This window comes from Coturnix japonica, chromosome 1 (genome assembly GCF_054131305.1).
Source record: "Coturnix japonica strain WE chromosome 1, WE-NBRP24, whole genome shotgun sequence".
Classification (NCBI taxonomy): Eukaryota; Metazoa; Chordata; class Aves; order Galliformes; family Phasianidae; genus Coturnix; species Coturnix japonica.
Genome location: NC_140663.1, coordinates 25,773,075 through 25,796,907, shown reverse-complemented (window position 1 = coordinate 25,796,907; position 23,833 = coordinate 25,773,075). Strand labels below are relative to the sequence as shown.

Here is a 23,833-nt window from a genome sequence, read left to right as displayed (position 1 = left end):
GTCAGCCAGACTGTACCTGTAGGGACACATGCTGCCTCCCTGGGTCATGGGTTAGGGGCATTACTAGGAGAGTACCTAATCTTGTTCTCCCCTCTGATTACTATCCCTTACTCATAGTTCAGTCTGGCAGCAATGAGAGAAGCCTGAAGGCTCTCAAAATAGACTTCAGGGAACTGGGGTGATCAGTGAAAAGGACAGGAGTACAGGTGGTATTTTTCTGTATCCTTTCAATGGCAAGGATCCCTCCTTGCTGAAAGGACCTAGAAAATCCATCTAATCAATACATCTGAGAGCCTGGTGCCAGTGCAGTGCTTCTTCAATCATGGGGTGATTTACTCTGTACTTGGCCTGATGGCTACTGATGTGCTCCACCTAGGTCATAGGGGGAAAAGAATTCTGGCCCAGGAACTGTCTGGGCTCACTGATGGGACTTTAAACTAGGTTTGAAGGGGGAAGTGTGATAGCAAATCTGTTTACAACAAGATACAGGACAGCAGATCTAAGTATGAAGAACAAGGTTCTAGCAGGAGCCCTCAGCCTGCTGCACCTTATGAAGAACATACTGGTAGGGCTCATCATCTGGGCTTTAAAATAGTTTTGATGGAGAAATATCCTAGCTAAGTTCATGATCTCAAGGAATGCATGCCTAGCAAAGACTGGAATCAAGTCCCTGAAGTTCAGGAGAGTAAACTTCAGGCTGTTAAAGGAATTGCTGGATGACATGCCCTGGGAAACTGTAGTTAGGGACAAAGTAATGGAACAGAGCTGGCAGCTCTTTAAGGATGCCTTTCTGTGAGCACAAGAGCTCTCCATCCCTCAGAATAAGAAAACAGGTAGATGAAGCAGGAAACCAGCGTGGCGGAGCAAGGACCTGCTGTTCAGGCTGAGGGAAAAGAGAGAAGAAGTGTAAGTAGTGAAAGTGAGAATGAATGACCTGGGAAGAATGTAAAGATGCTGTCCAGATATGCAGGGATAGAGTCAGGAAAGCCAAGGTGCAGATGGAATTGAACTTGGTGAAGAACGTGGAAAAGAAAGAAGAAAAAAAAAAAAAAAAAAGATTATGTAGATAAACTGGGCAGAAGAGATAGGCAAAGGAGAGCATACTCTGATAAATGAAAAGGGAGAGCTAGCCTCCTCAGACATAGAGCAGAATGTGGCTACTGGGGGACACATAAAAATACCTTCTAATAGCTCATGCCTACCCAAAGCTAGGCAGACGAGGCTGAGTTTACATCATTAGTAAATGCTGTAGTGCATTATGGGCAGTAATCAGTCTGTTCCCACAAAAATTCATGTAAGGGACATGCTGCAGGAAGGACAGCACAGTCATCCAAAAAGAAACTCTCTTATGATTAAGGTTTCAGCATATCCTCTGCCTCCACTTCTAGTTCTTTACTGATGCATGTGTATTCTGGAAGACAGTATGCCATTTTAATTGGCACGTTTTCAGTAAAATAGCATGTATAATGTATATTGTACAGCAGAACAGGAAGGATCTGGGTTGTCTTTCTGTGCTGCCTAGGTACTGGAGTCTGGGGCCAAAAATCTTCAGAGAGAGAAAAAGACTGAATTCATCCTATGGCTTTGCCTCCCAAGCTGAGAGAGCTCACATGGTGCCCCACATTTTCAGGTAACTCTTTCCCCTCAGGGTTTCCCCAACCAGAGGCAATTAGTCAGGGTAGAGTGAATTAGCTGATAGGAGAAGGGCAGGACACTGGGACCCAAGAGCTATGGGGTAAACAGGAAACCCCTGAAGAGGTGGGGCACATACATTAAGGATCAGATCTACAGCCAGCACTCTGTGGTTACAAAAGCCAGGACAACTGGGGTGACTGTAGGCAATTTGCTACAATTACAAGCAAAGCTGAAAGAGCTAGCTCCACAAGAACATAAAGAGAAGGCTTTTCAAAGCCTTTTATCTTACTCATTTTCCTTTAATGTATTTCACCTGCAGTTTTTCCTATTCAGTGTGATACCTGCTTCAGTGTATTGATTTGTGTCCTAATGAAGCCTATCTTATAAATCCTTTCTGGGCCTTTTGAGTATGCTGTTAGATAAAGTTCTATTACCTCAGTTTTCCAAACAAACATAAACTCATCATCTACATTACACAGACATTATGAAAAAAGCCTCTGACTTCTCAGTCCATCTTTTGCTTACCACAGAATGTTCCTACAAGGTGGCTGAAAAGTACCTATACTATCAATTGTGAAAGAATATCTGAAAAACCTCCCTAGACATACGTCAATATAAATAGCTCATACATTGCTCTGTGGTAGCCTCTGCCCTTCAACAAAAACAAGTTAATTTCTTGATTTTTCCTGTAAAAATTACAACTCCTACCATTCTTATGCAAAAAATAAAACCAAAAAATCCTGTAGAATCACCAGTTTCTGTGGTTCTCTATCTACTGCCCACTTCAGACTATGAACTGTGCAACAACATATGCCATGTACTTCACACAACTTCAGTCATGTTCTCCATATCTTTCACAGCTTCACTTCAGCCATGAAATCATGTTTCTTCCCATGATGACTAATCAGTCCTGCACCGGTGCTTGTCATCAGACTGATGGCAAGCATGGACACAGAAGACACCCAAGACTGAGTTTTGCTGGAAACTGCTGACAGGAGAAAGGACTCCAGCTTCATGTTAATACTCAACTGGATGAGCAGAAAAGAGGAGCTGTCCTGGGTGCTCCTGTCCAGAAGCTTCACTTTAGTTCTCCTACTATTCAGTATATTCAAATTATTTAAAAGACTATTTAATGACATTTCATTATACATATGCAGTTGCAATCAAGAAGAATGACCCCAATCCTGGACTGCTTCAGCATTTGATAATGCCACCAGTGGAGGACACCTGCATCACCCCATTTGAAGCTCTTCCCAAGCACATTCAGCACCAAAGGGATGTAAGACACAAAGATGTGGATGCCACCAGGAAGCATCAAGGGCTTAGTGCCCTTTTATTTTTTTTTCACCACTCACCTCTAGAAGTTGTATAAATGGTTACAGAAAAGTGCAAATTACCAGGGCTTGGTTTAATTACTTCCATTCAATCTTATTTTTATGTTCTACTCCCTATTCATACAAAGATCTAGATCAAATGTCCTTATTTTGCTCCCTGACTTCCCAATCTCTGCTAATTTTCTTCCTCAAGTTGGATAGGAAGACATCTTATGTTATTAAAGGGTAACTTCAAAATTCAACTCAGGTTTTCTTCTTTTTCTCAACACAGACAGTTTGTAAGAATCCTAACTCGGTGTCATAAAAACATTTTACTTTCAAGTCAAAAAGAACTTATCTTTACCAGGAAAAGTAATAAAAGAAATTTATTATCAATGGGTGAGAATGTAAATAAATTGCATTAAAACTGCTGAAGTATATTTTTGAAATACTGGAACAAGGCTCTAATTGCTGTATGCAGTTAGATTCGCAGGAGAATTTACAGAGTAATGCTATTCATTAATAATTATTGGTATAATTCCCTTAATTATGATGATCAAGGAAGCTTTAAAACACTAATTTGAAAGAGGTAACAATCAGCTGGGCCCTAATCCAGGAAAGCACTCAAAAGTGTTATTTTTGATCAGAAAAATAATGGCCTGGATTTCAACAGGACTGACATGCCTAAGTTAAGATAATCTTGGCTTTGTTAAGCGTATAGTGGGAAAATCAAGTAAAAGTATTATAAGAGTAATCCATGAAATCCTGCCAGAACTTTGCCTTGTACCATTATCAAACATTCTCTATGGGTCTATTTTTTTTATGGGAGACTACGAAGCAAAAGTGAAAGCTCATATAGGAACTAATTTGGGGGGGGGGGAAAAAACTATTGCAAAATCAAGTACTTTTAAAACCTATATATAACAAACATAGATGGCCTAAAGATCTGTATCTGCTATGGATGGCCAAGATTGAAGTGTTTGACCTGATCCTGTACCATGAACCTGGTCTTCTGCATCTGAATTTGAAATGCATTTTCTTCTTTATTTTATCTTTGCTAAGATGAAAGGGACTGAAGCTGGAATGGAGGCAGAATACCTTCCAGAAAGATTATAGAATCTGGACAGATTTCATTTTATTTTTTTGGTTCAAAAACACAGGCTAGGTGTCCTGGTGCTCAGCTGTAATTTGCAGAAGAAAAGAAAGGAATGCATGAGCACATTTGAATGTTCATCTGCATGATGTTTGTAATTGGAGTGTGTAGGAGCTCACCAAAGTAGTTATGGACAAAATGCTTGCTGCTTTTGGAAGGGATTCTGCCTGCATCCAGCTCCAGTTCCCTTCATCTCACCTAAATGGTGAAAAGTTGTTTATCCTATGGGTTGGAACCAGTCACTTCTTGTCTAGACTCTCAAAAGCTATCTACCTATCTTCTTAAAACAAGCAGTGTCTTCAGAATCTCGTATGGAAACATGTTCTGTTTTGCCCAAAGACTCTTTCCAGCTCACTGAAATTTAAAACCTACACTGAACTAGAACAATTAGGGTATTCAGGCTCAAATGCAGATAAAGCTTGGCGGAAGCATGTATCTCCCTCTATTTTCTTCTATTAGTTATGAAAACAGTGGTATTCAATGAGGAGTTTCTTTAAATTTCTTAAACTGGCAGCAGAATGAATTCTGAACAACTCAAATAAATTTGATCTTCTGCAGTTTCTGAGAATATGAATCATTTATTCATTTTTTATTCTACATCTAATCCTGTTCTCTTTTTACTTTTCTGTATTATTTTTGCTATTTCAGACCATTTTTAAAATCTTTATAGATATTTAAAGCATTTCATTTTACATATACTGAGTCCAGTACATTCATCATCAGACATTTGGAAATGTAAACTCTGCCTACAATATTTATCTGTCACTTGCACCATGCGACTTAGAGATTTCTCCTTCTAAATATATTCAACATGGTGAGGAATGAAACGAGAGGATGATTTTCACTGTTCACAGAGTTTCTCCCCTCCCCACACTGCCAGTGAACATTCTACTCCTGTATACACACTATTCATAGAGCCACCCATTTCCTTTCTCTCTTCCCAATGTACATTTATACACAATACATTTTAATCAATCTTGAAGTATACCATCATGCTCAGATTATTATCAGGGAATACCTATGGGTTAAGCAGATACATACATAAATGTTTTTAAACTTCAATATTAATCAAATAATTCCATCTTCTCCTGCCTGCTGTTTATCCAAAGGAGCATGCAAGACAGTGACAACAAAATAATATCATACTGAGGACCTGAGAAACTCAGAAAAGGTGGAAGTTTCCATTGTATTAAACACAACTCAGTACCAGAAAAGATGACTGCAAATGTGATTAACTATACTAAAATAAATTATATTTGAGTTACTGAAAAGACTCTGTACTGCTGATGGAACTTAAATGGATTACCAGACTCTGGCAGGTTACTCATAAAGGTTTCAGAAACCAAAGCTAAGAATAAGCAAAAAACAAAAACAAACAAAAAAAACCAACAATCCACAGCACCACTGAAGAATATTTAATTAATTACATGCACTTCTACATGCATCCAAGCTTGAGCAAACGTTTCCTAGCGAAAAATAGGCTGACAGTCTAGATTATAAGGTTTAACTCTATGTCATGCAGGGCAAGACTGGGCAGACACTCAGCAAGCTTTAGGACTAGAAGGAGTAGAGATGCATACAGCTGAATACCCTTCAGTCTTTCTGGCATGTGAACTAGAGGCATGGACACACCAGACCTCTCTAACGTGCCATGGCATCACACAGGTTGTCTCATGCAATAAAATCTATAAAGGAACAGATCAGGAAAGCAAGAAATGAGGAAAAAATGGATGTTACAAAAGACAAGTATAGCAGCAATTAGATCAAACACAGTATTTTCAGTATTATGTGACTATAAGGATATTACATGCCATGTTCCAGTTAAGTCCTGCTTTGAGAGGAGATCTGGATGAGACCTCCTCTCGCCTCTATTCATTCTTCCTTATCCTCTCTACTCTCAGTCTGCATCAGTTCTCTTTCAAATGAATTCTGAGAATTCTAAGAAGCTGTGCTGTGTGTAATGAGATGCATTATAAAAGGAAAGGAAATAAAGGCTGTTTGAGTGCACACAGAACTCAATATCAGGATTTAGGGGTGATGGCACTTGACCTGCAGGCATCAAGAGCTTAGCTTCATCTACTCCAATCTCCAATTCAACAGCAGCACATTGGAGTCTGAACAGAAAACTGTTTGGATGTTCTTAATGAACACCTCTGCCTTCAGTCTTTTTCAAGCTTATGCCCTGGAACACAAGTAAACACTGTTTTTATCTTCTCTCAGGGAATAATCACTGAATGTTCTCTAGAGTTTTATTAACCTCTTTAGATATGCTACACTCCGGTGATGATTTTCATAAATAAGTAAAATATGTCTCAAACTTTTATTAATTTTAAGTTACTTATTTTAAAAATCTACTGCGATGTAACTTATTTTTAAGTATAATTTGAAAGGGTAAGTGAAGCTTTATACACATATACACTTCTATTAATCATATTGTGGATTTCCAGTTGGTTATTTAACTGCTGTTCTTAGTTCAATCTAGCTGATGCACGAGGCCACTCAAGGTTTTATAAAAGCGAGGTTTCTGAATTAATGTTTTGCTTTGTTTGGTTTTAAAAATTATTTACTGCACCAAATCCTTCTGTCATGATACAGTAAATATATTGATATTAATGGAAATCCAAACATAAATAACTAGCTCTTGGAACAATAGCAATAGTTGAGTGTTTAAATACATTGTGACTCCATAATGAAATCTGTTGGGTTTTTTTAATGGCCTTATGGAGTATATTTCACTGAGCACTAATGCAAAACGTCTAATGAAATTAGTCACAGACCAACAGAAGAGTTTTCTGAAGCTGCAAGTCAGTCTATTGTCAGAGGGGGAAAAAAAGGAAAAAATGGCTCACTGCTAGTAAGTCTAAAGATAAAATCTGAAGGAAAACACAGTCAGCTGTATTGAGCATGCTGTACAAAAACTCTTAATATCCCACTTGTTCTCTTCTCAGAGGCATCTTTTACTTGGTAAATTCAATAATTACATTACTTGAAAATGAATGGTGAAATGAAAAAAAAAAAAACAACAGTTTTTTCTGGAACCAACAGGTGTAATGAAACACAATTTCCTACATCTCTCACATTCCTTAACCAAAATTATTTCAGCCTCCCTCTCCATCAAATATACTTTCTGACATCTCTTCTGGGCAGAAGATAGCACCTGCTGTGCTTAGCCTGAAGGTATGTATATATTGATTGCTGCCAAGGAGAATATATAACAGCTTTCCGCTCCGTAGGACACTGATTTGGATTTTTTTTCTCTTTGCTGAACTACAGATATCATGAAACTTGTAAGAACTTAATTATCTTCAAGACTCACATGCTTCCTCCCTGTGCTGCAGAACCTAGATGAGCAGTTCAACCCAACACAGGGGACTAGAAGACAGTGATTGCATAATCCTTATTTCCTTAGGAACCAAGTTAAAATATCATAACAAATTAAAGCTAAGTAACATTAATGGTGCAGGCAACACAAGCTCTATGAAAATTTTAGCAGCTCATTACATTTAGTGATGTATGTAACACAAATACCTGGCTTAAAATAATTAAAAAAATATTGAAGATGTTGGCTTTTTTAGAATGTACATTTTGAAATTTATATATAATTTTCACATGATAGATTTTATATAAAGCATTTTTGCATATATAACTATACAAAGTATTAAATAAAACTCCCAGAAGAAAGCATTTTAATTGTACTGATGCATATAAATTTCAATTCTAAGCATTTTGTCTAAATAGAAACCAATCTAAATGAGTGATTAGATATTTCTGATCCTTTTGTGAACTTCTGGTGCTCGCATGCCTGTGGGACTCAGCAGTTTGAATAAAAACTGTGTGCTGTTACTATCACAGCTACATCTGGACACAACAGACAGACCAGAGAAGGCCAATAGATCACAAGCCAGTTACAATGCTTGTGTTATTCATTACTCTTGTAATGAGTCTCTTTGTGGGTTTCACTACTTTCTTAAATTTTGTCAGGAACATAAACAAGCTTTAGTTTGAATCGAGAAACAGAACACCAAACAAGATTCCTGTCTTAGCTCCCTAATGTAAAGATGCTGTCTCTTTCATGCATTCCCCAAGGGCGGATTGCTTTGGATTTGAGTCGCAAGTCTCTGAGTGCTCTTGCTTAAAATCCAGAGTTGCTTAAAGATTATCATCCTATACTGACTTGATTGATTACTCATTTTTTAGTTAAATCCCCTGAGGAATAACCAGTCCAGGTTCTGGCCTGAGCACTGTGGACAGGCAGCTCTCCATGTCTGCTTCACTTGGCTTCCAGTCAGAGAAAACCTTTCTGCAACAATCCTCCTCCCTTGCACCTCTCAAGGGGAATCTCCATGTTCCCTGGGCCAGCCCCATTCTGAAAGGCATCATTCAGAGTGGAGCAATACTGCTGGCAATGAGCTTCTTGTTTTACTTGTAAAGTCACTCACTGTGTGATTGCTCCTGTCACAATTTCCCAGACGCTGTTTGGCTATTACATGCAAATTCGTTTCATGAAATGCACATACAAAGCTAAATTAAAGTCTCCTGTCAAAACAGAGGTTGTGATAAAGACAATGCTCATAGAACCAGCAACAATTTTACACTCCCAGTCTACAAAAATATCACTTTAAAAAGTGTATTCTTCTATTGTTCTTTAAAGCAGAAGGGGAAATTGGCTTAGAAATATGCAGGTTGCTTCTCACACCTTAAATATAATTCTCTAAACAATTTTTGTGAGACATTGTTATCAGTACCAAAGTAATTCAGAGCAAGCTGATGCAGCTCAGTAACACATTCTCCTAATAACACATCAAAGCACCTAAGTCAACGTAGTGCTCTTAAACCTGATATATTGTTGTTTAATAGTAAGCCTGAAATCTCAGTAGCATATCTTCTACTCTTTGAGGACTTCTCTACACAAGAAGTGTTTCAGTCAATACTTCTTGACTGAAATTCACTAAGGAAATTTATAAAAGGAATATAATGAGCACAGAAGGTAAACTGTGCTGCAGGCAAAAGTACACAGCACATATATATAACACACGGGCACAGCCACAAAATGGGAGCACAGCTCAACACTCTAAGCAACAGGCAGTCTTCAACTACAGGCCACAGCTTTCATGTAAGTTTAAACTTCACAGTATATTTAAATGACCAATAAAGCTGAATCTCCTTAACCAAAATAAAATGAAACATACACTAGTTTTCCAGTCTATATTCTCTATTTCATTTGAAATTTAGGATTAAATCCTTTATCGACTCAAACACAAATTGCGGCTACAGAAGAATATTTTCATTTAGAAGAGTATTTTCATTCTTAATGTCATGACACTTAAGTTCTGTCACAAAACAGAAGGTAGAACATTTCTGTGATGCAATATTGCTTATAGCAATCTGTTTCTGTTTCCTCTTTTTCATATGGTGACCTGGTAGAGATATGGAGTAAAGAGTGGGCCTGTCATCACTCCATTCATTTTACGAGGAGTTTGCTTGATGATTGTAGGGTTACTTACACTGGGCAGTTTTTGCTAGGAGACTGGTAGGAACCCGTAAAAACCGTAAGAAGCAGATGTGGTGAAAGAGCTTCTACCTTCTGCCCAAAGCAGGGGGGTTGGAACTAGATCATGTTTAAGGAGCCTTCCAACCAAAGCAATTCTATGATTCCAGCTTTTCTGTCTTCTGAAGCAAGTCTAAGAAAAAAAGAGAACAGCTGCTAGCTAGAAAGACAAGAAAGATCCTGGCTAAAATCCTGTCTCTAGCATGAGGTTAATGACCACCATATTCTGGTGAAACTAATTATTCCAGAAGAAGGGAGTAGAAAGAGAATAGAAAACTAGCTAAGAAAGGTGGTGGACTATGGAAAGGAAATTAATGATGTAAAAACCACAAAAGGAAAAAGAGAAAAGAAACACTTGTATCATCTAGGTCAGTTTGCATGGAACCTCAATAAACAAATATAAATTATCTTGCACTACTTGATATTTTGTGTCTATCTATTTGTGACAGTTCTACAAATAAATTTAATTTTCAAAATGAAGTTGTCCCTAGTAAAAGCAAGTGACCCCTGCATGTCACTGCCTCTCATACCTCTGCATGAAAAGACCAACACTAACAACACTTTGGATAAGCAGGGGTACTTTACCACTAAACAGATGAGCTGTCTTCAGCTCTCTAGAAACACCCTTCAGTTACAGTTTCTGTTGATACTGGACTCAGCCTATTAAGAACATTAGAAGATCCAGCTAACGCAAGTCTCACCTATAGATGAACGAACCACCTTTCTCATCCATTAACTAACAGTGCAACCTGACTGCTGCCTAAACAGACTTGCCTCTTTTCCCATCAGCTGCCAACACAGTTCCTCTCACCATGAGAATGGCACAGAGCAAACAGCAGATGGCCTCTCTCCTGATGGCATCCAGAAGCAAACTCATAATGCTATTTTTCAAATGAATATTAGATTTTTCTGAGCTACTGCAGCAGCAGCACAGTGATTCCTAATCTAATTTGCATAGTCACCACTGAAATCTTAATGTTGTTTTGCCACTGTTTTCATGATATCTGTGATGCTCTTTACTTAAAGGGAAATGTTAATAGTTCTGAGAAACTTCCAAAGGTTGGGATGGTAGCCAGCACTTACAGCACGTTAGCCAAATGCTTTACAAGACATTACTGAGAATCTCTGAAGCTTATTCCAGATAGATGAAAATAAATCACATATAAGCATCACAGAACTACATCCACTAGAGTAACTAAAGCAGATACTACCCAGAAGAGACCAGGAAGATAAAAATGGTCCTTGCTTATGTATGTGTGTCACTATATGTGTGTACACAAGTGTACATAAAGAGAAACAGAAAGGATCATTGATGCTTACATTATTATGATTGAGGATTAGCAAGCACACATAAGAATAGTTATTATAGTGCATTGATTGGGGACAATGAATCATTTATAATGCATGTTCAGATCAAATTTTTAACCAGTTACTAAGACATACAATTCTGTTCTACAAGTGAAGGGCTACAGTTTATTTCCGGAACTTGCAAATGCATGCTGTCACTCCTGGTATTTTGTTTCCTCCAAGGTACTGGCTTTTGTGACCCTTCTGCACAGAAATGCATGTGCTCGACCCTCTGTACTTACTGCTGCTTTGATAACAACTCTATCCAGTAGAAAAAGGGCAAGATATATTACGTGTCAACAGGTGGCACAGTCACTACAAATTCACAACAGTTTCAACAGACATTGTTATGCATAGTGTTACTTTGAGAAAGAGTTGTTAAAAAAAACCTGTTAATTAGAAAAAAAATAAATAAATAAAGCAGAATTAACTACTCTGTTGGGAAAGCTGATACATATCCAAAGCAGTTCATAGGTGAAGATTTTTCATGAAAATGACAGAACTATACATTTATACGAGGGCTGCTCTGAAAGTAATGGTGACTATTTTATTATGTTGGCCCACAACATCAGAGGCAGATGTTGGTGGTATGACATACCATAGGTTGAAGCTTCCCACCAATATTCCATTATATTTTGTTACCATATGACAGACAAGCTGCAGAGGGACAAAAGTGAGTCTGACATGGAAGTACAAATAAAGCAAAGGTATGTAATTGCATTCCTCCATGTGCAAAAAACCTGCATCCATCAGCATTCATCAATGCTTGCTAAACATTTCTGGAGAACAAATTGTGGACATTAACGTAACGAGCTGGAGGGTGGTATGTTTCAGTAATGACACTATCATAGCAGCTGTGAAACAGTGGGTCAACTCTACTGGGGAAGATTATTTATTTGTTTAATTATTTTTATGAGCACCACATGCAGGCTCTTGTTCATCACTAGCATAAATGCATAGCTAATGGTGGTGACTATGTTGAAAAACAGCATTTTGTTGCTAAGAATTTGCTCTACCAAAAAGTGTTATCATGTGTTTGTATTTGTTATGGTTTCCATGGAAAAATATAGGAGGCATAACATTCAGATCAACCCATGCATTTTGTCAGTTGAACTAGAAAAGTATTCTCTTTTAGGGGCTGCTCAATAAGGAGTTGTAGGCCATTCCAACAATGCAATTCATGGGTAAGAATGTGGAGCAGCAGGAGCTGAGGCAGTTGTGTAATTCATCTCTCTTGAGAGCAGTAAGACACGATTGCACTCTCTGTACTGGCTGGCACAAACTCTTTAACAACAATCTACTATGTGGAAAACAGACTGGCCATTGTGCTTTGTTTATGCCTTTTCAAGAGCATAGCTCTTCCCATACTTCAGTAATTTGAAAATAATATCTACTATATAAAAGGCAGCTGCACAGTTATAGAAATTAATGTAGAATGTATCTTGTGTGGGCCTTCCCAAGAAAATGTTGATTTGAACTGCTTCTACTTACTCAAACATATTCAAATTGAATTCTGAAAGACTGTCAATAAGAATTTAGTGTGAAGAAACAATTACATCCGCACACAGATCCAACTCTTCCGTACTTCCTGGGCATTGCGCTGCTTATTAAAAGTGATCATACTGCATCGCAGAAATATGGTTATATGGAAAGTATTGCCTTTGAATGTTTGGATATTCCATTATCTTATAACATCCTTCAAAAAGCTTTGTTGAGTGAGATTCTACAGCTGATGCAGTAATTAACAACACACAGCATGGCCTCATTGCTCCTGCTCAATACTCACTGAACAACAGAGTTGCTGCCCAGCTTTCCCTTTGAACAGATGAGGGCCATCCTGCCTGGTCACATCACAGAGCCACATCTTCCCGTCAGCCCACAGCCAAAGTGCCCAGCAGGCAGCTTAGCATGGCACCACACCCCTCCCCAGCCTGAGCCCTGCACAAACCCCTGGCAGGTCCTGTCTCATCCCATCAGCGCACAAGTGCAATGTGCAGGCTGCCACGATGGCGCATTATGGCTACACTGCTCTCCTGCAACCTCTCTGTCGTGCTATATGACAGGCACTATCAGGAGATGGCCATCTGAGCTGCAAGCTTACCGCATGGCCTGCTCCCTCTGCAAGCCTGGCAAAAGTCCTGCAGGAGACCAGTGGATTACTGTCAGCTTTCTTCCCTGGGGGAAAGTAGTGGCTGGGACTTGCACACCACAGAACTGCACCTGGTCTGCTAGCCTGCTGCACTGGCCCTGGCCTGAGTCACAAACTGAGGGACCAGCAGGCTGGTGACCTGTGCCTGCAAAAGCACAGGTAATGCTCTCTGCAGTGGCAGTAAGGTGCAGGATCCTTCATTCCCACCTCCCCCTCCTACATAAGGCTTTCATCCTTCATGTTGCTCTTTTTTCATCCAACGAATAAAAGCATTATTCATCTCTGCTGATGGCAGTTATAAATTAGAAACAGCAGGAAATGGTGGCCATTTTGAATGAAGACAAAAAGCATCAGGTGTATCCAGCTGCTCCTGGGATCACAAGCTCATTCGTACAGAACAATAAGCAGGGGTACAATTGTGTTTTAATAGGAGAATAACAGCATGCACCATGCCAATTTATGGGGTCATTAGTAAGGCAAGTATAACACATACATGGAACAACTGAATACAAGCAACATTTCAACAAAGGTAGCAAAACCCTTCTCAAACAGAGAAGGTGCATGAGTGAAATTTAACAGACCTCATCTCAGATAGAAAATGGGCTCAGTGAGTGGAAGATTTGTGTCACAAACCCCCATCTCATGGAAACAGAGGTAGAATAAGCTACATTTGTAAGCACAGAGGGCAGAACTACTATAGCAGTCTTCTTGTTACGTGGGATCTATGTGAATTTGTCATTATACCAAAATTAACTGAAGCAGTATGTGAAACAGAAATGCAGGGTGGCATTTCACACACACACAAAAGCAATGCATAAGAACAATCAGTGTCATTTGTGTGTATCCTCTGGTTTCAGTACAATACAGATGTCCAACAAAAATGTCTGTCAGTATATCAAGGACACCAAGGTTTCCGACTCCCCAGAGGATTACAGTTAGAGATAAGTATCTTTTGGATTTGATACTGCACAGTTCTGAGCTGGTTCTCCCCTTGTACAGCAGCAGAAAATTAATGATGTTATAGAAGGTAAAAGATGCCAAAGTTCAAATGTAAGTGCTATGTAACCAGGGGAAGTGATTGTGGCCATTAGGAACCATGAATTCCTCTGGTCCCATCCTACATGAAAGTGAATTTCACTTCAAAAGAGTTTTCAGTTTGTGCTTGAAATCTGTAAAAAAATGTCTCTTGCTTATATACCTACTTGGTAGTCTTAGGAATATTACATCAACTTAATACAATCTTTAAGTGACCTAAAGGAGCAAAAAAACTAATTGCCTACCCCTAATGAAAATCAAGCTTCTACTTGCAGACAAGATGAATTAGAAGCAACTGTGCTCTGCTCAGTTGCAACTATTATTTCAGTTGCCCATCTTAAAAGACTAGCTAGGAGTAAGAGACACGTAATGTTGCCTACTGCTGAGTAATATGATTTTTAGGGCAGCCCAAGGTTAATTATCTTATATATTGAATACAGTCATCACTGAGCTCTTGGCTTCTTCCCAGCAAAAAATATGTACATACAGAGATGTCAGGAAGAGCTTTACCCTTCTCAAACCTGATCAGCAGGCACCATCTGACATTTTAAAACATATTTTGTAAAGCCTAATATGTCATTTCTGAATAGTCAATAAGTACAGATCAGATCCTATGCCTCTGTGTTACACAAACAAGTTCATCTGGTGTGGCTTTTATAGAGGGTCCAGTTTCAGAAGTACAGATTACTCCAACCTCCTTTATGAAAATATACATAGTAAATATCAATTCTAACCAGACAAGTCTTTGAATCAAAAAAACTTTGAATGTATATCTAATAACAAAATACTATGTATCAATGCAGCTGACAATAATTTATCATGTTGATGTCAGAAACACTGCTTTCTGAATTAACCGCATCCTTATGACCTACTTCACTATTCTGAGATTACTGTTTTCGTTAATAAGAAGCTCCTAATTTTTACTTCCTTACTTAAATGCAGTAATAACTTAGAGAACTGAAAGTCACCAACCTCTAACAAAGTGGACTCCGTTTCAGAGCAGATCCAGAGGCAGTATCTAGGATTGAATAAAGACAGAGTTCAGTCTAGTTGCTGAACACTCAATATTTAAATTACAGATGATGCTTAAATTTATTATTCATGCTGCCATTACATGATCTTACAATCAGCTTTTCCCAGATGTTTCTTGCAATTCATAAACATGTGGGTTTCCAGTTAGCCACTGTCCTGCACAGACCTAAGACATGTTGATAAAATCCTAGTAACATTAAACTTCAAAAGCAGAATCACACATAATCATACACAGGATCACAGAATGACTCAGGTTGGAATGGTCTTCAAGGATTGTGAAGCTCCAACCCCCTGCCGGGCAGGGCCACTGAACTTCCACATTTACTAGATCAGGTTGCCCAGGGCCCCATCCAACCTGGCCTTGAACACCTCCAGGAATGGGGGCATCCACAACATCCCTGGGCAGCCTGTTCCAGGACCTCACCACTCTCCTAGTAAAGAAATTCCCCCCGACATCCAACCTAAATCTTCCCTCTTTCAACTTAAAACCATTTCCCCTTGCCCTGCTTGTCCAGAAGGATCCTGTGTGCATTTGTCTCTTGCTAATTGCTTGATAGACAACCTATAGGAGATCATCTCTGAAAGTAAATGTAAATGCATATTTAAGATTTTAGTCATAAATTCCTTAACACATGAACTAGATCCTGAAGTTATCTCCTGCCGTAAATTACACTGCTGTGTCTGATCAGATACATTCTCAGTTACACAATTACTCATTTCTGAAACATTTCAATTCTTCCCTTTTCAGTATTTCATCTGATCCCTCCCTATTCTTGTCTCCAACCAGTATATTTTGCCATATCCATCCAAAATGATTCACAAATCTTTACTCAATTTCTACTTTGATTTCTTCTTTCCAAAGCGCTGATTTACAGCTGCAGATACCTTCTACCTACTTCCAAATCTGCTTTTCTTCTTTTAGCAGCTTGGGTGTAAGAACCACAATATGTTTGGATCAGTGGATCCAAGATAGTAACTACACAACACTAACTCTAAATGCAATTTTGCAAATGTTTCCAAAATCTAGTATAATCCAAGTGCATTATATCATTCAGAGTACTCACTTCAGAAGTTGGCTATGTAAACTAACACATTTAGTGCTCACTCCCATGCTTGTACTTCCTGTAGTGTATACACATTACATTAAGGCTTTCTAAGCTAATAGCCAAATGGGCAGTGATTTAGGAAGGAAAATGTGAGGTAAGGAATTTTTTAGATATACAGGGCCTAATTGCTAATTCAACTGATGATAAATGAACCAAGCACTCAGGCTTCAAAGCAGTATTTGTCTGAAGCCTATGCTACTTTGTAGGTAGCTTAGTCAAAGTGCTGTCAGTACTCTGTTTCTACTGTGCTCTGATTTACTGCAAAATAAAATCAGATCTGTCTTCAGTGGTTTTAGGGCTCTTTACAAATTTGGAAATGTAATAATGTCTCTCAAGGCTTCATTAAGTAGTGCAGTTCCAGTTCTTTCCCCACATGCACATCTGTGTAAACCAGTGCAACAATTCTGTGGCCCTGGCAACATTCTCATTAAATAGCACGTTATCTCTAGAAGTTTAATGTCATGAATGTGCCACTGTGCTGAGAGAAGAAAAACAACAACTATTATTTCAGGCTCATCCCTTCTCTCACTCACATAAACTAAGTGTACTCTTCAATATGATGTGATTTAATCCTTCTGCCAATTCTATTGGAAGATTCCATCTATAAAGAATATTCCTCTTATTTCCCCCTTCTTGTAAACTATTCTTGAGAGACTGTGGACAAAAATAATTTAAACTAATCTTACATAAACATATACACAAAATTTTGTAACTAGATTTTAGTCCCCATTCACTCCCTTGCTGAATACATATTTGCATGTTCCTAATTCTTAACAACTCTGAAAATTGATTTCCAAGCGACACATATACACTGAATAAGAAATTCCTGAGGTAACAAGTTAGGTACTGTATCATCAAGATAATGCAATATATTCTAATCTTCTTATACTTAACAAGAAAGTTTATATGTTTGCTCCATAATCTGTTATCAGGGGTGGAAAATAAACTGAAGTGCTGAAAGAAGAGCCTCAAGGTTCTGAACAGCTTTATAAAATTATATACACTTAAAGAATGTCAAGTGAGTTCCCATAGTTTACAACATATTTTTAATAGTAACAGGTTGAAAGCTATTCCCTACCACATTCAGTGAAACATGCTAACATTATTCACAGAATCACGGAACATTAAAGAAATCAACAGGCATTAAATTCGTCTTTAAGAGGGCAACACTTGGTAAGAAGTAAACGGTGATAAATGTTACACTTTCTTTCCCGTTTGTAGGAAATTATGCATATTACTAATTCACCATTTGTGAGTATTTCTCCTCTCTCTGTAAGTTTTAACTACCAATGTTCTGTGAAAAAGCCTGTCAAACTCGTAGGTAGCCATTAAAAAAAAAAAAAAAAAAGAGAGAGAGAGAGAGAGAGAGAGAGAAAGATTATGGATATTAAGGAACTAGAAATGCATTTTCCAAGTGTGAAATGTAGGAGGATGAATGAAAATATATATGTATAAGCCATAGAAATATGTAATTCACAAAACAGAATATCTAGAGTGGTACAGTTATTAAGGGAAAATATGAAATATCCAAGAATAGTGTGGGAAATTACCAATTAAGTGCTTGTCCTTGCATATAGAATTGAATATAAATTTTTCTTGTTTACATGGCTAGCAGAGGACTATGTTTTTTAAGCTAGTTTGGTAAAGACAGCTGGGCACAGGGTAAGAAGAGGGGTTTACGTAGCTCACTGCATTGACTTGGAATACAGACAACAACTCGATGCTTATGAACGGAATATAGGATATTGGAGGAATGATTCTTCCTCTGTTCTACTCTATAGGACTTCAATGTAAAAGAAAAAACAATGCATCAGTAAAACCAAACGCAGATACAGAGAACTCTGAAAGTAGAAGAACTCTGTAGGTCTTTAGCCCATAAATAAAAGGGAAGCAAGAACAAAAACTTCATTATTTTTTTCCCTTTCTTATGCCTTAGAATTTGTTGACAAGTATTAAAAAAATATAAAGAAGTAAACATGTCTATGAAATACCCAGGTGTGCACTGGCAGGGATGTCCCACAGGATACCCCACTCCAGCTCCTTGACAGCAGCTCACATCACTGTGCCGCTTTGCTCTTCCCTGCTCACCACAGGTACAGAGGAAGGATGGATGTGTTCCAAAACTATTCACTAGTGGTGACAAAACAAGCTGTCTTCAACAGAAGACTACCAGAGCCCCCAGATTACTCTCTTCTTTCATAGTTTAGCAATGACACCAGAATCGTCTTTTTTGTCTGTTATTACCTGAATTGAGCCAGCAAAACATTCAGGAAAGTGACAGCATTTCTACCTATTTTCCTAATTTTTATTTTTTTTTTCATCGTCCAAGAACAAGCAGACAACACTGCAACATGTAATACAAAAACCTGATTAGATTATCTCAGTTCATAACATAATGAAGACAGACAGAAGATTCTTTGAACATGAGCCAACAGCATGTCCAGATGGCCGAGAAGGCCAACAGCATCCTGGCCCACATCAGAAATCATGTGGCCAGAAGGATTATGGAAATAATTGTTCCCTTACACATTATGTGGTGAGCCCACACCTTGAGTACCGTTTTCAGTTTTGGGCCCCTCACTGCAAGAAGGATACTGGGTTGCTCAACTCAAGCATATGCAGAGAAGAGCAAAGCAAGATGTATGAGGAACTGCTGAAGGAAGTGGGACTTTTTAGGCTGGAGAAGAGGAGGCTGAGGCAAAACCTCATTGTTTTCTACAGCTGCCTGGAAGGAAGTTGCAGCAAGGAAGGCGACAGCCTTTTTTCTTAGGTGATAGAGATCTAAAGTTGTGACAGGGGATGTTTACATTGGGTAACAGGAAATTTATTCATAGAGAAAGTTGTCAAGCACTGGATCAGGCTGCACACGGAGATAGGCACTTAACATCCCTGGAGGTATTTAGAAGATGTGTGAAGGGACTCAGTAGGTCAGGTTGATGGTTGGACTTGATGATCATCTCGAAAGTCTTTTTCCAATCTAAATGTTTCTAATATTCTTTTTTTTTTTTTTTTTTTTTTTTTTTTTTTCCTTTCAATTTTACCCTGTTTTGCCTGTTTAGTGGCTGGTGAAAGATAGTGAAGTAATTTGCTTCAATCTCTATACATCTAAATTAATGAAAAAACACAAAAAAATTTAGATCCTCTTTGCAGATCTAAATTCACTTCTTCAGTCTAAGTAACAGCATGAGGTAAGAGAGAAGTGCGACTCAGACAGATTACTGCTGAACTCAGTAATGCCTAAGCCATGATTAGCTCTTGAAAAAGCCACTTTCAGTCTTCACTAATCAGTAGGACCAATCAGTTCAGCATAAGCCATTTGATGTGCACTGTCACCATAAATTAACCTCCATGAAAAAAAAAAAAGCTTTTTTGTAATACTTAATATTCTTTTGATGACTCCATTGCAGAGGGTGCTATATGAGAAGTACATCATCCAAAAAGATCACAAGAAACACACAAAAGATTAACTTTACCAAAATAAAAGATAATTTATTATTTGTCTTTGAAAGATACCTGTATATCTATCTGTTATCTACATAAGTCAATTGGAAAGCAATGCCTCTACTTATTCCCATGGAAACTGCAACAGATATAAAGAGCTTAGTAACACTATTTGATAAAGTAAATTCTCAGCTACAAAACGTTATTTTTCTACATAGTTACTGTCATTAGTTACGTATTTTCACATGTTCCAGAGATATTCCAAAGCACAAAGACTGATAAAGCCGTTATCTATTTGAGCTATACTGTACTCAGAGCTGGGTACTACCCCTGCACACTGCCCTGGTGAGGCCGCAGCTTGAGTACAGTCTTCGGTTTTGGGCCCCTCACTACAAGAAAGACATGTTCAGAGAAAGTCAGTGAAACTGGTGAGGGGTCTGGAGCACAGACCTTATGAGAAGCAGCTGAGGGAACTGGGATTGTTTTGTCTGGAGGAGACTCAGGGAAGAAGTTCATGTAGAGAGCAATTACTCAAAAGGAGGTTGTGGTCAGCCTCTTCTCCCACATAACTAGCAATAGGACTAGACAGAATGGCCTCACTTTGTGCCAGGGGAAGTTCAGGTTCATTATCAGGAAAACAACTTCTCTGAAAGAGTGGTCAGGCACTGGAATGGGCTGTCCAGGGAGGTGGTGGAGTCACCAACCCTGGAGGTGTTCAAGAAACATTTAGATGTTGTACTGAGGGACATGGTTTAGTGGGGAAATAAATTCTGGTGGCAGGTGGAAGGTTGGACTGGATGACCTTGGACTTCTTTTCCAAACTTGGTGGTTCTATCAAGATTCAACTGAAATGCGCTACATTAGATTATAACACTCACAAAATTGACCTTAGTAATAACTGTTAGACCTTCTAAAGGCAAAAACTGTATTCAGCTTTAAATTTCGACTCAGAATGGGAAAGACTTTTGACTTTTTTTCTAGTAGCTTTTGTCAAAGTTGTCAGCGATAATTTGCTTCCTTTCCATACTGTCTTCCTGTACTTTTTCATCTAATCTATTTTCATGTTCTGACATGTATGGCCTTTTCCATAAGGCCTTAAAAAAAAGTCAGAGACTTGCAAAAAAGACTATGTGGTTTAACTCTCTCTGCAATCTCTCATCATAATAGCTAGAAAATTCATCTTGCACTTATCACGTGCACCCAAGGAAAAATGACAGAAAGTAATAAGTGAAGCTCAAAAATTACTGTGAGAAAGAAGCTGTGTTTTTTAAAAAAAAAATAATAAATAAATAAAGTTTGTTCATATCTTTCAAAAAAATAATAATTTCTTGTAGTTTCCAGGCAATTCTAAAAGGAAGTCAGAATGAGTATTCTTTGACTTACATAAACAATAAGAAAGAACACAGTTTCACAGTTTCAGAAAGCATATAGATGTAATATAAAACAGAAGATACAACCAGCACAACAATGGCAAAAAGCACCAGCTCAGAGAGAGATCCAGCTTAGTGGCCATTTGGGTACTACCCAAATGCAAAAGACATAAGTGTGACATCACAGATGCTACATTAGAAAGATGTCAGTCAAAACCAAGCAAATTAAACTCACAGTGTTGGAAAATTATAAATTAAGTGGTTGGTTGAAATGCTAATTGAATTTTCCATCAGCTTTCTAACTTTAGTTCCCATTCTCTAAGCAATTCGTAATGCAAGTTGACCTTACCACATTTTTATACTTCTCCATTTTCTCTTAATTCTGATGATGGGAAATTGCTTTAGCACACACTCACACACATTTTTGTACCTCATATCAAAACAAACAAACTAATAAACAAACAAGCCATCAGCAAGACTAGTAGTTTATCCAAGTCTGCTTCCAAACACATCACACAGCCTTATCCAGAAATTTTAGAAACTTCTGTTTCTTGGAAAATCTTCCAGCATTAAATGCCCATGTGATCTCATAAAACATCTGAAATGGCATTTTGATAATCTATTCAGTATGTACACAAGTATCATACATAGATGCTCTCATACTGAATCTCCCTTTCCCTTATAATAAATGTGAGTGTAAACTGATGACCTTCATCACTTTAAAAATGAAGCTATTCCTTTAATTCAGATTTTCTTTTTCCTGAAAGATTCAAACAGTATTTCCTCCAACTTAGCAGTTCTAAGAGGCCTATTTTGATGGATGGAATCTTTAACTTTTGTGCTATTAAAAAGAGCAATTTTAAGAGTCAACATTGAGAAAGTTGCAACAAGAACAAAATGTAAAAAGAAAACATGCAAATACAGCAAGGATGTGCCTACCAATTCCAGAAATACAGCCTGACATACAAAATATGATTTATTAAAACAACTGTTCATATAAATATTCAGAGAGCTTATTTTAACAAAGACATTATTATAATGATGATCACTGAAGTTTTAATGTGTACTTTATTACCTCACTGGAGAAAATTTGCATGAGCAAAGCAATGAACTGTTACCTTGGTAAGCATTTTGCATTCACCTTTGCTATAGCATCTGTCACTGGATATTTTGACAGAAATGATCAGAGTAAAGGAAGAAAAACTTTACATTCGAGTTGTAATCTTTCAACTCAAGCTATTCCATTTAATCTTCACCCCAAGAAGACCTTTACATTGGTGTCAGGAAGAAACAGGCAAAATATGACTCTAAGCTTAATTTCTCTCACTTAGGGTCTTTGATCCAGACACACTGCTGAAGGCACATTCCTTGCCTGTCCCCAGAACATCCAAACTACTCACAGATGGTAACACTGATGTGAATCTACCATGGATGTGCTCCAGTTAGAACAGATCTTAAGAGCATAGAGAACACTTGGTACTGGCTCCCCATCACACAACATAAAACATAGGCTAGCACAAGGAGAGAGACTCCAGCTCCTGTGCTGCATTTGCCCTCCTATTTCTGCAGTCTACCCAGCATTATGGAACAGGAGGGAATGTGTACAAAACTCTCTTACAGAAGTAGCTGTAGTATGTCCTCTGGGCAGAAAGACCACACCACTGTCTCCTTCGGGACAGGCTGTTGTATAAGTCCCACCAGATTTTCTTAACTGGTGTAAACCTAAGCTCAATTACTGGATGCTAGGCCAAGACTGACTTTAAAAAAAAAATAAAAAAAAGGTAAAGGATTGCATTCAGATTTGAATCTATACTAGTATAAAAAAATTAATTAACCAGATGTGATCTTAATATTAGGAAGGAATATTCATTGTTTCCAATTTTCTCCCCATTTCTAAGTATTACGGAAACAAAACATATACTTACGCATGAGCTATTAACTGTCGGAAAATCACAGAACTATATATAATCTTCAGTTAGTCTAGAAATAAATTTGGAGTTCCACATCTAACTGCTGCCTTTCTGCCTGTAGCAAAAGCACAACACCTGCAGCTCCATGTGATGAGCAATGCTCTGACCAGAGCAACTGGACCAGATAGAGAAGACATTTCCAGATGCTACTGCTGAGCTAGAGGGGAAAATGGTTTTTACAATTGCTTTGGCTTATCATGTCAACATCTCATCATCAACTAGCTGCAGGCTGTGTCACCAGATATAGAGGTCTGTAACCAGGGGGATCTAGATCTGGGAGTGGTGGAGATTCTGACTCCTGCTTTCTCACCAGCTAGTCCTATTGCAAAGCTAAGCTGCAAACCAGGCAATTCACAGCGCAAAAAGCAGGATGTGACAAATCTGCTAGGAGCCTCTGTAACACTTGCTCTCTAATTATTCTGGATTTAGCTCATGGAAAAAAACTGCCACTGGCCATAGCTGGAGGCACTGCTTTCACAAGGTATTAAAATTGAATATTATTAGTTATGCATTCATACTGGAGGCGCATCACAAAGCAAGCAGACAGATATGGTTCCTGCCCTAGAAATTACAAACAAAGGCTTTATCCCAAGAAGATTTACACAGAAGGAACTCTATTCACGCAAGCAATCCTGCAGGATTGGGATCTTCTTTAGTGAATAAGCCTGTAAGAGCAGCATGGAGATAAAGCCTTCACATCCAGTAGCGGTCATTCATTTTATATCACTAATTTA

At 38.2% G+C, this 23,833-nt stretch overlaps 1 protein-coding gene across 15 annotated transcripts in view; it reads right to left on the bottom strand.

Annotated features, from left to right (window-relative positions):
- Positions 1–23,833, bottom strand: part of CNTN1 (contactin 1) — a 225,682-nt gene that overhangs the window by 143,121 nt on the left and 58,728 nt on the right. For 12 of the 15 annotated variants that reach the window (XM_085536184.1, XM_085536156.1, XM_085536165.1 and 9 more), the window contains one exon: positions 15,153–15,198. The exons of the other annotated variants lie outside the window; for them this stretch is intronic. The gene's annotated coding sequence lies outside the window, so the exon portion shown is untranslated. The remainder of the gene's footprint in view (positions 1–15,152; positions 15,199–23,833) is intronic. 15 annotated transcript variants of the gene reach the window in all.